We start from the raw sequence: 11,618 nt of genomic DNA, 5'->3' as shown, positions 1-11,618 counted from the left end.
AACATAGGGAGACTTACACACTCATGATAAGAAGGAGCTCAAAATGTAATTTGGGATTGGTGCGGTAGTTCAATAATAGTTCTCTAGTGGAATGAATTATTATTGATAAAATTAAGTTGTGTGTTCGGGGCGAGCACGGGATGCTTAATTTTATCGGGAGACCAAAACCAATTCCTCCTCTCGGTCCCTATCGTAGCCTCTAGTATATAGAGATTTATACCCACCGCATACCCACCTTCTTACCCATCCAATGGGGCCGGCCAAGCTAGCTTGGAACCCAAGCTAGGGCTGGCCAAGACCAAGTGGATGAGCCATGTAGGTGGCCGGCCAAAGCTTGGGTCCCAAGCTTAGGTGGCCGGCCACTAGAATATTAAAAAGGATTTTTTCTTATGTGGATATCATGATTTTAAAAGAGAGTTTAAAAATTAAAAATTTCCTTTTATAGCTTTCTACAAAAGATTAAGAGAAGAGATTAATCTCTTTCCTTATTTGTAGTTTAAAAGGATGGTTTTAATTTTTGGTAAAAACTTTCCTTATTTGTAAATCATCTACATGTTTAAAAGAGAGTTTAAAATTTGAAATCTTTCCTTATTTGTTGATTAAAGGAGGATTTTAAATTTTAAGAAAACTTTCCTTTTTAACCATGTTCATGATTTAAAAGAGAGTTTAAAATTAAATATTCTCTTTTATAAGTTTCTACAAAAGATTAAGAAAAGATTTGATATCTTTCCTTATTTGTAGATTAAAAGAGATTTTAATTTATAGAGATAACTTTCTTTTTATCCACATGTTTAAAAGAAAGATTTTAATTTATTAAATTTCCTTTTTATAAACCAATCATGAAGGGAAAAAATTATTAGACAAATTTTTTATAAATTTCCGGAAGCAAATAAGAAAGTTTTAATTTTTGTTTAAAATTTTATTTGCTTGGAGAATTTATGTGGTGGCCGGCCATTACAAATTGAAAAGAAAATTTGTTTTTAATGAAATAAATTTTCCTTTTCAATGGCAAAAGAATTAAGGAAGTTTTTTATTAAATTTTCTTTATTTGCCAAGACCAAGGATTATAAAAGAGGGGGTAGAGGAGGCTTCAAGGCTAAGGACTCTATTCTATTTGTCTCCCTCTTTTCCTTGGTGTGGTGGCCGGCCCTTCCCTTTCTCTTCTCTCCTCTTGTTGTGGCCGAAATCTATCATCTCTTGGAGCTTGGAGGATGTGGCCGGATCAAGGAAGGAGAAGAAGGAGAGAAAGCATGCATCCCTTGGAGCTTGGTTGGTGGAAAGTTCTTCATCCTTTGGAAGTTCTTGTGCTTGGCCGAAACTTGAAGGAAGAAGGAAGAATGTGCTTAGGTGGTTCTCATCTTGGAAGATCGTTGCCCACAGAACGTCCGAGGTTAGAAGAGGAATACGGTAGAAGATCAAGAGGTCTTTCTAAAAGGTATAACTAGTAATTTTTCTTTCCGCATCATACTAGTTATTTTTTGAAATTATACCAAATACAAGAGGCTTACGATTCTAGGATTTCGAATATGTTTTTCGATGTTGTGTTCTTTTGTTTTTTTCTTTTCCTTGTGATTTGATTGTTCCTTTCGGTTAACCTAAAGTTATTTTAGGAAATTAAATATTAGCTTTCCATAAAAGGTTTTGTCTAGTCGGTGGTGGTTGCTCCCATATCCAAGAAGGTCATGTGCCTCGCCACGTCAGTACTGGGAACCAATTATGGAAATTAATATTTAATGGAATTAATAACTTAAGGTGACTTGGGTCGAACGTGTTAAGTTCCGCAGGAGATCCAAGTCAAAACCTAAAAGAACAAATAGATTAAGTTTTGGATCAAACGTGTTAAGTTCCGCAGGCCATCCAAAATTTAATTTAAAAGAACACATGGTAGCTAGGAAAAGGTTCAGAGATAGTGTAAAAAATATTAGTTCTCAGTCATTCATTCCTTGAATCGCCCTTGGGAGTCAGTAGACTCATGTGAATGACCAAATTATCATGGTCATCACCATAAAATATATTGTCGACTTCATACACTAGTTCGCCAATTACTATTATATCTTCTTCCACATCTCCCTCGCTTAATAAAGTTTTGCCTTTCTGGTAAGCAGGTGTAGGTTTCCTACATTAGTTTGCCTTATGTCCCTGTTCACCACAATAATGACACCTAAAACAGGTCTTAGAATTAACTTGTGGTGGTTGCTGCTGTGTAGGACGATAATCCTAAAAGTGAACTGGTTGGTTATTTACCAAGAGAGACCAAGAAAGCGCAAAGCTCCAAATACCAAATGTGCAGAGCCTGCTTCAGGCCATATAGCACCTTATGCAAATGACACACATGATCCAGAAACTCAACACTGCGCACACCCAAAAATTGCACCATATAAATCTCCTCTTCAAGACGACCATTAAGAAACATATTGTTGACATCAAGTTGGCGAAGACACCAATCCCGATTCATAGCCAGACTAAGAACATTGTGGATAGTTACTGGATTAATAATAGAACTGAATGTATCATGAAAGTAAACACCAGGACATTGATGAAAACCCTTGGCAACAAGGCGAGCCTTATACCGGACAATTGAACCATCTGAATTATGCTTAATGTGAAACACCCACTTGTTACCTATAAGATTTTGGTCTGGCGAAGGCAGGACAAGAGTCCAAGTCTGATTATGGAGATGAGCATCATACTCTTCATGCATGGCCTGTACCCAATTCGGATCTTTGAGCACCTGCATGATAAAGGAGGGTTCACTGGGTTGTGGAAGGCTAGTATGAAGAAGATACTTTGGATTGGGTTTATAGATAGTATTTTTGGAGCAAGTTTGCATGGGATGTTGGTTTTGAGAAGCGAGAGGGGGATAGAGAGGCGGTGGGCTAGAGGGTCGGTCGCCACCAGGTAGTGTGTACTGCCCGACAACAAGAGGCGGTGATGGCGGTAGCGATGACAGTGGTGAAGAAGTTAGTTGCAGGTGGCTATGGCTAGTGGCAGGTTGCGGAACAGGTGTTGGAGGGTCCCATGAGAGGACAAGTGTAGAAGAGAGCTCAGAACCAATGTCTATTCTATGGAATCCAAGGAGGAGGTGATGGCAAATCGAAAAATATGCTCCATAAACTTAACATGACGAGATACAAAAATTCTTTTGAGAGTGACATCATAACACTGGAAGGTACTCTAGGTGAGAGAATAGCTAAGGAAGACACAAGAGGTTGACTTGGGATCAAGCTTGTGGTGAGAGTAGGGGCACAGCCATGGAAATCATAGACACCCAAAAACTCGAAGCTTAGAAAGATCAGAAATAGTGGTGAACAATTTTTTAAAAAAGGACATGTGGGAAAGACCAACCTTAGGTATGCAATTAATCAAAAAGATTGCTATAGAAAAGGCATAAGGTCAGAAAGTGAGTGGAATAGACGCTCTATGCAACAAAGTGATACCAGTTTCAACAATATTTCAGAGTATCCATTGTATTCAGGAGTATGTGGAGGAGTGGTAAGGTGACTGATACCATGAGTAGTAAGAAAGAAGTGAAGAGCTAAGAATTCACCTCCATTATCAGTGAAGAGTGTTTTGGTTGTCATCGAGAATTAATTTTCAACAAGAGTTTTGAATGCAATAAAGGTATAACATACATCTGATTTTTTGTGTAAGGGATAAAGTCATATATATACTTTGTAAAATGATCAACAAAGATAACATAATACTTGAGTCCATCAAATGATGATATAGGAGATGTCCAAACATTAGAAAAGACAATATCCAAAGGGGCACGAGACAAAATACTAAATTTATGAACAGACAATTTATGACTCTTATTAATATTGCACGAAGTGCATGAAAAATTAGATAAAGTATTCACAGGAAATGAAAGACCCAAGGATAACAAAAAATGTTGCAAAATATCTAATGATGGATGACCTAAACGATTATGCCATAAGGAAATAGATGACGAGATAGACATAGAAAAGGCAGAAGGGGATGATAGTGGAGACGCAAATTTTGGCCAGTAATAGATACTATCTTTATGGACTCCGCTGACCAGTGTCGCTCCCATACAATGATCTAACACCTGAAAATAGGAATCAAAGAAAAGAAATGTAATAGGATTAGTAGCACAAAGTGTAGTGACATAAATCAAAATTTTTAACATAGATGCCACAAGTAAAATATTAGAGAAAACTAAAGGGAAAGATGGAGTGGAGAAAGAGAAAGAACCAGTGTGTATAATGGGTAGTCTAGAACCATCACCAATGATGATGCTTTCATTCCCAGAGTAAGGCTCATGCAATGAGAGAGTAGTGAGGTCCATGGTAACATGATGAGAGGCGCTAGAGTCGACCACCCATTCTCGAGAATCAAGGGCTTAAAATGAACAACAGTGTGCCCAAACGGTGCACTATACGTTGGACGTGGAGCACACGGAGGAGTTGGCAGAAGCAAAGCAAGCATTGAGGCAGTCATATGACCACACTAGCGAGCAGAGTGACCTTGAACACCACAGATCTAACAGCATCGAAGATAACGATTGGAACTGGATAAGCTGGATGTGCAAGAGGACACGTAGATAGCCTAGGAGTAGATAGGCGTGACTGATGGGACATCGACAGAACCTGCTAGTGACCACCATGATAGTTTGAGTACCGATTACGAGAATTCCCTATTGGAGCCACAAGAGCAGTCATTAGCGTTAAAGATGGAGATGGTGTCAAAAATTTTAATTGGGCTTCATAGCTGAGGAGCTGCTCAAATACCTCATTAAAGGTAATAGGGACGTCACGAACTTGTAGAGCATGTGAGATATTGCAATAATCTTGGCTAAGACCATTCAGGACACGAATGGAGAATTCATCAAAATCAACTTTAACATTCATAAGCATAAGAGCGTCAATATTTCTTTTGATGTCCTGCATATAATTAGTGATAGATCTATTACCCAGTTGAGGGCTGGCAAGATTTTGATGATGAGTTATAATCCTGCCATGTGAGGGAGCAGCGTATGTTCTCTACACTATCTGTCATACATCTCTATTTGAAGTTGATGTAGAAAAAACTGCACAAGAGTAGGAGACTTCGAACCTATAATAGCATTGAGGAGAAATTGATCCTGACAGAGCCAGAGAATATCATCAGAATTCGCTTGAAGGAGCATGGCGTCTGTAGGCGTTATCTGCGCAGGGGGCAGGGACGTGAGCCATCAACAAAACCCAGTAAGTCATATCCAAATAAAAGAGACGTGAACTACAAGTGCCAGGCAGAGTAATTGGAGGTGGTGAGTTTCAACGGTGCTTAATCATTGACGCTGAGAACCACAAGGGTGGAAGGTGAATCAGGAGTATTTGTTAGAGATAGCCGGTGAGTGATGTTGTCGGCGGCAGCCATTGTAGAAGGTGGCTGGTGGATATTGTGGAGAAAAAAAAGATTGCTGTTAAACTTAGCTCTCTGATACCACGTTGATGATAGAATTCATACACTTTATTAATGATAATATGTGGTATATAAATACCACTACAAAGTGAAAAATAGGAAAATACATAAAATAGGAAAACATATAAAATACTATAAAACAAATAAGTATTTCCTAATAATAATTATTCTCTAATAATTAGGAAACAAATAAATATTTCCTAATAATAATTATTTCCTAATAACTAGAAAACAAATAAATATTTACTAATAATAATTATTTCCTAATACAAGCATCAACTTCTAGTTTTAATGCTCCGGGTAGAGAATCAATTTGTTCTATGGCTCTTTTGCAGCTAGATTCGGTTGGTTGTGGTTTCAATTCAGCTACACATCTTTTAAATTCCTGGAGCATATCACTATACCATTTTAGGCTATGTTTTAGTGCCCCAAAATTTTTCCCATAAGTAGCTTTCAAGAACATTTCCACAACCCCCATGTACATATGGCCAAGCACTCAAATTGTGTTCCGCTGCACTTAGATTTTAACCACATATAGACATCCAACATTTCCATATCTTACACCATTGAAATTGTTAGAGTGTATACTGAAAGCCTAAGCTTTTATAACATTTATTTTGAATAAAGAATCACATTTGGTCAAATTGTCTACATCTAGTTGTAGTTGTTCAATTAATTTATATTGTAGATAACATAGTATGTGGTGCCACATATAGAATATGATGTTATCAGTACCTTATAAATTATAAACAGTAGCTCACGACTAAAATGGAAAGGAACAAACCATTGGAAAGTCGTAGTGTAATTATGAATTAGTTTATCTTAACTATATAATTACACTAGTACACTTAGAGTGTATTGAGTAGGACCATTAGAGGTCGTTTCTTTTATACTGACTTTATAAAGGAACAAAGACCTCAGTTATTATGAAAGTGTGTGCTCTTAAACCTAATATAATAACAAGCACATATATTTGATATTTATTTCTTTAATTTATCTATGGGTGAGATTTAGTTCGATAAATCAATAAGCCTGATAAGTTGGGAAATGATATCACTTATAGTGTGTGTTGTTGATTATAGAAGGAAACTGTGTCCTAGTAATCTAGGTTGATAATGTCCCCAAGATGAGCTCATAAGGATTGTCATGTTAAACCCTGCAGGTGGACTTAGTCCGACATGACGATAAGGTTGAGTGGTACTATTCTTGGACTAAGATATTAATTAAATGAGTTGTCAGTAACTCACTTAATTAGTGGACATTCGACATCTTAAACACAGGGAGACTAACACACTCATAATAAGAAGGAGCCCAAAAAAATGTAATTTGGGATTGGTGCGGTAGTTCAATAATAGTTCTCTAGTGGAATGAATGATTATTGATAAAATTAAGTTGTGTGTTCGGGGCGAACACGGGATGCTTAATTTTATCGGGAGACCAAAACCAATTCCTCCTCTCGGTCCCTATCGTAGCCTCTTATTTATAGAGTACTATACCCACCTTCGTACCCATGATATAGGGGCCGGCCAAGCTAGCTTGTGGTTCAAACTAGGGCCGGCCAAGCCTTGGTTCATGGGTGGCCGGCCCTAGCTTGAACCCAAGCTTAAGTGGCCGACCCCCATTAAATTAAAAAGGATTTTAATTTTAAATTTTTCTTATGTGAAAGATATAATTTATTGGAGAGATTTAAAATTAAAATATCTCTTTTAAAAGGATCTACAAAAGATTAAAGAAAGAGATTAGATCTCTTTCCTTATTTGTAGATTAGAAAGATATTTTATTTTTCTTCTTTATAAATTATTCACATGTAGAAAAATTAAAATTATAGAAATTTCTTTTTATCAACCATGAAGGTATTTTAAAGGGAAATTTTATTTTTTTTAAATTTCCGAAGACAAATAAGAAATTTTAATTGTTGATTGAAATTGCCTTGTTTGCTCCTATTTAGGTGGCCGGCCATGATGAAATTGATAAGGAAATTTTATTTAATTTTTCTTAATTAATTGTTGTCAAGGAAACTTAAGGAAATTTTATTGTAATTAAATTTCCTTATTTACCAAAGCTAAGGATTATAAAAGAGGGGGTTGGAGAGCCTTCATGAGATACAACCTCTATTATTCTCTCCCTCTTTTCCTTGATGTTGCGGCCGGCCATCTTCTCTCCCTCTCTTCCTCTTTGTGGTGGTCGAAACTCTTCCTTGCTTGGAGCTTTTGTGGTGGCCGGATACTACTTGGAGAAGAAGGAGAGAAAGCTTGCATCCCTTGGAGCTTAGTTGGTGGAAAAAGTTCTTCATCCTTGGATTTTGGTGCTTGGCCGAAACTTGAAGGAAGAAGAAGAAGGTGCTAGGTGGTTCTCATCTTGGAAGATCGTTGCCCACACAATGTCCGAGGTTAGAAGAGGAATATGATATAAGATCAAGAGGTCTTTCTAAAAGGTATAACTAGTATTTTTCCTTTCCGCATCATACTAGTTATTTTTTGAAATAATACCAAATACAAGAGGCTTGCAATTCTAGTATTTCAAAATAGTTTTCGAATTTGTGTTTTTTTTTTGTTTTTCTTATCCTTGTGATTTGATTGTTCTTTTTGGTTGATCTAGAGTTATTTAAGGAAATTAAATATTAGCTTTCCTTAAAAGGCTTTGTCTAGTCGGTGGTCGTTGTTCCCATATCCAAGAAGGTCATGTGCCTCGCCACGTCAGTACTGGAAGCCAATTTTGGAAATTAATATTTAATGGAATTAATAACTTAGGTGATTTGGATCGAACGTGTTAAGTTCCGCAGGAGATCCAAGTCAAAACCTATAAGAACAAATAGATTAAATTTTGGATCAAACGTGTTAAGTTCCGCTGGCGATCCAAGTTTAATTTAAAAGAACACATGGTAGCTAGGAAACGGTTCAGACCTTTGTACAAAATTTTTGTACAGTGGAACCATTAGGTTTTCCAAGTAGCAACCAACAATTGGTATCAGAGCTAGGGTTTTGCCTCTGTGTATTTGGTATTAGTTTAATTATGCACATGTCATACATAATTTAGGCAGGTTAATAGTAGGATGTGCTAACTTTATGGATGTAGGATCCAACTATTATGGCTTTTAGTTATTATGTGTGTGATTGGACCCTTGGACATGTCAAGGGCATTTATATGTGTGTGCATGATTGTATTATAAAATACAGCAGGAGCTGTATTTAGTTAGGATTTTATTTTATGTTCAATCTAGTTTACTTGTACATTCCTTCGAGGAATATAGGATCGAAAAATGTAAAATTCTATTTGTGTCGCGGATCGAATCTTACAAGGCGTGAAACCTTTTGAGGACCAGAGGCGCAGCGGAACAAGGAGCAAGATGGATGCGATATCAAGACCCGGTGGCGGTGGCCAAATATGGCAGCAGCTTGGGATGACAACACATGGAGGACAACCATAGATAAAAGCCATAATAGTTGAAAATTAGATTTTATATTTATTGCTTTTATATTGTGCTGTGTGTGCATGTTAATTAGTATACATGTTTAGTAGGCTAGCATAGTTAAAATTCCTCATTTATAAATAACTAAGTGGGAGAGGGATTTTAAATAAATTCCACGGTCTCCATTACTGGTTTGTAAGTGATGCAAACAAGCTTGCGCGTAGGCTCTGAGTGCCTTCCTCCATATCGGATGAGCTTGTTTGTGGATCACTAGAACAAACTTCCATTTAGGATGACTATAGGAAGTTAATTAAGAGAGTGTGATCTTCCCCATCGAAAGGGGCACAATCTTATTAATGGACTTAGTGTCAAGTAATGGTATACACTTAGGCACAACTAATAGTATCCTCCCCATCGGAGTCACTGCTATTATTTATGTGACCAAAGGATACCAACTATTAATTTTATTTGTCAAAAAGTTAGGTTGACAAGATAATAAAATTAATGGGTTAAAACCCTCCTTTTACAAATGTTGAATTTGTATACGTCCACACTATCGTGGCATACAAAATTCACGGTGTTTTGAGGTGTTGATTAATTTAAAATAGTATTGTTTGAGGAATCAATATTATTCTAAATTAAGAGTTCTGACCAAAAGTTATTTGTGATTCTTAGGATTACTTTCAACCCACTGTCCATCATACTACAACAGAATAGACTTACTGGTCCTAACTACATAGATTGGAAAAGGAACCTGGACATTGTTCTTACTGCTGAAAGCTATAAGTTTGTACTGACTGAGCCTTGTCCTGATGCACCCACTGGTGAATCTACCCAAGAGGATATTGAATATCATAAGAAATGGGTAAAGGTAGATGAGATGGCGCGGTGTTACATTTTGGCTTTAATGTCAAATGTATTGCAACATCAACATCAAGATTTACCAACAGCTTATGATATTATGAACAATCTCAAGGAACTCTTTGGTCATCAGGATCAGGCTTCTAGACAAGAAGCCATGAGAAAGATAATGACAGCCACCATGCAAGAGGGTACTCCTGTGAGGGATCATATCCTAAAGATGATGGCTTATCTGAACGAAATACAGATCCTTGGAGGAGAAATTGATGGGGAAACCCAGATCGATATGATCCGCCAAACACTACCTAGAGGTTTTGAGCAATTCTGCCTAAATTACAATATGAACAAAAGGGTATATTTATTGGCGGAACTACTGACAGAACTTCAGGCAGCAGAAGGTTTGTTTCGTCACAATTCTCATATTCACTATGCTGAAAATGGTTCTACTTCTAAACCGAAAGGAAAGAAGAAGAAGAAACAAGTTGGTCAGCAAAGAAAGTGAATAAATCTCATAGTACAGGACCTAAAGCTGGAATGAAGAAGCCGAAGGGCAAGTGCTTCATCTGCAAGCAGTCAGGGCATTGGAAGGTGGACTGTCCTCATAGGAATCAAAGCAACAAAGGTATATCTCATGCTCTAGTTGTTGAAACATGTTTAGCGGTGTTATCTACCAGCACCTGGTGTGTAGATATGGGAGCCACTGATCATGTCTGCAATTCCTTGCAGGGGTTCCAGGAAACCCGACGACTATCTGAAGGAGAGATTACCGTCTACATGGGCAATGCTACTAAGGTGGCGGCTGTTGCAGTGGGAGACATCTACTTATCTTTTAATAGAAATAGAAATTTGGTTTTAAGAAATTGTCTTTATGTACCCAGTTTTAGAAAGAATTTAATTTCAGTTTCTAAACTATTTTTAGATGGATATTCAGTTTCCTTTAGTAACGATGTAGTTATTAAAAGAAATAAAGAGATTATCTATTCTGATGCATTAGTTGACAATTTGTATACTTTAAATCAAAATTCTCCCACAAAGTAAAACATGGAAATTTATAACTCATCTTCTAACTCTAATAAGAGAAAAGAACCTTCGGAAATGAACCAAGCATATCTTTGGCATCTAAGGCTTGGTCATATTAACTTAAGTAGGATTCAGAGGCTTATAGACGATAGACTTTTGGGTTCATTAGAGTTGGAAAATTTTCCAACTTGTGAATCTTGCTTGGAAGGTAAAATGACCAAGAGGCCTTTCAAGGCCAAGGGGTATAGAGCCAAAGAAGTGTTAGAATTGGTTCATTCTGATTTGTGTGGTCCTATGTCTGTCCAGGTAAGAGGTGATTTTGAATATTTTGTCTCTTTCATAGATGATTATTCAAGATACGGATACATTTACCTAATGTGTCGTAAGTCCGAGTGCTTTGATAAGTTCAAAGAATACAAGGCTGATGTGGAGAAACCACTAGGTAAAAGTATCAAGACACTACGGTCTAATCGTGGTGGCGAATACGTCTTAGGTGAGTTTAGGAATTACTTATCAGAGGCCGGGATTCAATCCCAACTGTCCGCACCTGGTACACCCCAACAGAATGGTGTGGCAGAACGAAGGAATATGACTCTTATGGAGATGGTTAGATTGATGATGAGTTATTCAGAATTACCAAATTCGTTTTGGGGATACGCTCTGGAAACAACAGTGTACATTCTGAACTTAGTACCTTCTAAATTAGTTTCTACTACTCCCACAGAATTGTGGAATGGGTGAAAGCCCAGTCTAAGACATATTCGGATTTGGGGTAGTACAGCATATGTGCTGAAATCAGATGCTGATAAGTTAGAATCTCGTACAGAAGTTCGCATGTTTATAGGGTATCCCAGAAGAACGAAAGGTGGTTTATTTTATAGTCCTAAAGACCAGAAGATCATTG

The sequence above is a fragment of the Zingiber officinale genome, chromosome 1B (genome assembly GCF_018446385.1).
Source record: "Zingiber officinale cultivar Zhangliang chromosome 1B, Zo_v1.1, whole genome shotgun sequence".
Lineage (NCBI taxonomy): Eukaryota > Viridiplantae > Streptophyta > Magnoliopsida > Zingiberales > Zingiberaceae > Zingiber > Zingiber officinale.
Note: the sequence above shows the minus strand (reverse complement) of the source record.